The sequence below is a fragment of the Sinocyclocheilus anshuiensis genome, unplaced genomic scaffold (assembly GCF_001515605.1).
Source record: "Sinocyclocheilus anshuiensis isolate Anshui unplaced genomic scaffold, SAMN03320099.WGS_v1.1 scaffold1425, whole genome shotgun sequence".
In the NCBI taxonomy this organism is placed as follows: domain Eukaryota; kingdom Metazoa; phylum Chordata; class Actinopteri; order Cypriniformes; family Cyprinidae; genus Sinocyclocheilus; species Sinocyclocheilus anshuiensis.
This window is the reverse complement of record NW_015551044.1, coordinates 1,419,089-1,422,819: the sequence shown is the minus strand read 5'-3', so window position 1 is coordinate 1,422,819 and position 3,731 is coordinate 1,419,089. Positions and strand designations below refer to the sequence as shown.

The 3,731-nt window shown below is 32.4% G+C and overlaps 1 protein-coding gene across 1 annotated transcript in view; it reads right to left on the bottom strand.

Annotated features, from left to right (window-relative positions):
• The window catches only part of LOC107661630 (formin-binding protein 1-like), a 54,930-nt gene that overhangs the window by 31,094 nt on the left and 20,105 nt on the right, over positions 1 to 3,731 (bottom strand). The window lies entirely within an intron of this gene.

The following is a 3,731-nucleotide window of genomic DNA, read 5'->3' as shown; positions in this document are numbered from 1 at the left end:
GAGAGTGAGTGAGTGAGTGAGTGAGTGTGTGAGTGAGAGTGTGTGTGTGTGTGTGTGTGTGCGTGTGTGAGTGGGTGTGTTGATTTTGCACTCTAGATGTTTTAGAGTTTCACCCCTTCATTGCTGTGCAATTTTTTTCTGCATCGTGGGGGATTTGTAGATTGTGCACACAAAAATGTTCTGTATTTTCACAATTTTTTCCCATTTCCCATTCACTTCCTATGGTAGGTCATTTTTGACCGAAGACCATGAGTGTAACACTTAGCTTTTTCGAATCATGCCCTCAATTTTTTTGTGTGTTCACATACCAAGTGCCATAAAAGTCACCAAGTTTCGTACGATTCCAATGAAGCTACAATTTTTAAAATTTCAAAATGTAAAATTTTTTGGTCAAAAGTGACCGAAGACCTATAACATAATATCCTGACAGAGCGACAGACAGATAAACAGATGCAGACAGAACATAAATATTACTCTATATATATTCAGTATTTGTAAGTCACTTTGGTTAAAGGCTAAATGATAAATATAAATAATGTCATTAAATTATATAATTTTATTTGATTATTTATTTTATATTATTTATATTCATATTATTAATAATCATTCATAATTACAAATAATTAATAATTATTTGCATTAAATATTACATTTATTAAATTACATTATTTATTTTGCTATTATTAAGTAATAATTGTTAGAAATTACAATTTATATGAATTATTATCAATATGTATATAAATTTTACATTTTTATTTTATAATATTTATTTATATTTTATATTATTTTATTTGATTATTTATTTTAATATAAGTCAATAGTTATTATTTTATATAATTACTTTCTGAAACGTATAAATTATAAGTTAAATAATTTTTTTATTATTTATTTTAATATAAGATACGCACTATACATATTCTTTATTTGTAAGTCACTTTAGCTAAAAGCATCTGTTTATTATTTATTTTAATATAAGTGAAGATGCTGATGTTAAAAAAATTATAATTTTGTAACAATAAACATGGTAATCCGCTATATAATCACTTATTGTGCATCATTGTAAATGTGATTTTTGCTTGTCTAAATTATTTTCTGTCTATATTAGAATCGACAAAATGTCACAGACTGAACCCAGAACATTCCTGATTGATTCCTGTAACATTAATGCTTGTAATAAGTTTGAGTCGAGTCTCAGCTGCTGTCTGTGAAACACTTGGACACCTGTAGTGAATGTCAGACGGTCGGATCTGTCGTAATGACAGATTAGACTCAATATCCTGTTTATTACACAGACCGAGTCAGACAGCATTAAACATCAGCAGACCGTTCATATCAGTGCAATCTCACTACACAAACAGCTCACTGTCCATTTTACTTGGTTGAATGAATTTTACTGTATTTGAATACCAGAGTGTATATGGATCCTAAGTGGTTCTCTTTAAAAGGAGAAAAATGTCAAATACTTTCCAGATAAATGAGCAAGTCATGTGGTGTTTGACTGTCTGAAGAGCGTAAATACTACGGTTATGCAACACTTTCAAAACACTGATCTGTATATTTGATATATACATTTATTGAAAATTTGTTTTCTCAAATTTAGAAAATTATTTATAATATATAAATACATTTAAATAAATAAAAACATTAATATATAATACATTACATATTAATATATAAATATATAAGTAATATATAGATATTACATAAAATTCATATATTTGATGGTTAAAATGTAAATATTTGTAAAATGTATAAAATATTTAACATTTATAAAATGTTGTATTTATCTATCTCATACAGGTACTACAAAATGTTTTCACAAAGTCTAAGTTAGGATCTGCTGTTTCTCTGTGGTAACTGAACTGACGTGTTTAGACCAGACAGAAAGACTGACAGTGAGAAAATGAGTGAATGCATGAATGAAACGAGTGTGAATGTGTTTAGTATTCATCGCTGAGTTTCTGGGCTGAATAAGGAATGCCGGCACGCAGCGTGTGAATAAAACCCTATAGAGCAGAAAGCATTCAAGTCAGTCAGTCAATGCTGAAGGAGTCCAGTTGTGTCTCGCATAGCGATCGAGAGTTTTAAAGCACGATTGAACAAACACATACAGAAGATAGTATATTTCTCATTCAATTATGGTATTTAAAGCATTTTTCTACTGCTGTTGAGCTTTATTAAACCTCTCAGTTCTTTACAAACAGATAAACGTGAAAACGCACACACACACACACACACACACACACACAAAGGGTGAAAGTGTTCAACAACCGTCCAATTCTTCTGCTTTTTGCAGCCCATTAGAACAAACCAACAAAGTGAAACCTAAGCTCACAGCTGATCTGGAATCAGTCTTTAAAGTTTCATCCAATCAGAGGAAGTCTCCCTGTTCTTAAAGAGGAAGTTGACCTCTAGTTGTTTTTTAAAAACAAAGCTTCACTGAGAACTTTTCCGTTCGAACAGCTGAGAAAAGAAGAAGAAAATAAATAACAGAGAAACAGATAACAGATGAAAGAGATGAGATGAGAGACAGTCTCTTCCTAAGTAGGTGGTTCCTGGCCTGAATACGGCTTTATGCTGTTAGCCAAAAGTCTGGCTACACAAAACCAGTCTGGTCTTTGTCATAAACTGATGTGCTTTTGTTTTTTTGTTCTTCTCTTGTTTCTGGTTTTCCCTGCAGAAGCTCAGCTAGTGCTTTCTGGATCTGGATGAGTGTGGTGATATGAAGCAGCAGCTCTCAGGTTCAGGACTGATCATCTGAACTACTGAGCGAGGCCTACAGATGGAGCATGTCTCAAACACACACGTTATAGGCCCAGTCAGCATAAAGCTTCTTCAACAATAGGTTTAATAGAGAATTACAGCACCAGACCATATGCTGTCTGGATTAAACACGGGAAAAACGGAGCAAGACTGTTCTTAATTAATTCTCTATTGCAAAATGCATTAACTAAAGAATAAACTATAAGTTTGCAAATATATACAGTATATACGTGCACAAATATATCCAAAAATGGCATGTGTATCAAATCAGCAGAATGAAGCAATGAACTGAGGTAGACAAAAGAAAGAGATGGATAGACAGACAGATAGAGAGAAAGAAGAGGTTTATGAAACAAGGAGAAGCAGCATTCTGGGAAATCGGCCAGACAGACACCATGGAGCCCCGCTCAGTGTGTGTGTGAGATTGTTGAATGCTGGGAAATCTGCGATCTTCAGGTTAATACCTAAATGCCTTCATCTTATTTGCTAAATGAAAGATGCACGTCGTGTTCGGACGCCACTCTGGTCATTAGTTCAGTGCTGTCTGGACATATAAATCATACAGTCGATGACCTCGAGAGCTCAATGTCTCATCTGTGTGTGTGTGTGTGTGTGTGTGTACTTGTTTCAGCTACAAGTTAAAAAGGGGACATTTGGTCCCCACAAGGATAGTAAAACCTGAAATTTTTGACATAAAAATAAAATAAAATAAAATATTTTAGTATTATTTTAATACTAAAATAACCTGTCTGGATTAAACACGGGAAAAACGTATATATAATTCATATACACACACTAGAAACTTTCAGTCTAAACACACAACAGCATCTCTGTTTATGGAAAAAAGAGAGAGATGTGCTACAATTCTGACAAATATCATCATTTAGAAGAGAAAATGTCTTGATGATGAGCTATAAATATATCTATATCTATATCTATATATATATATATATATATATATATATGTA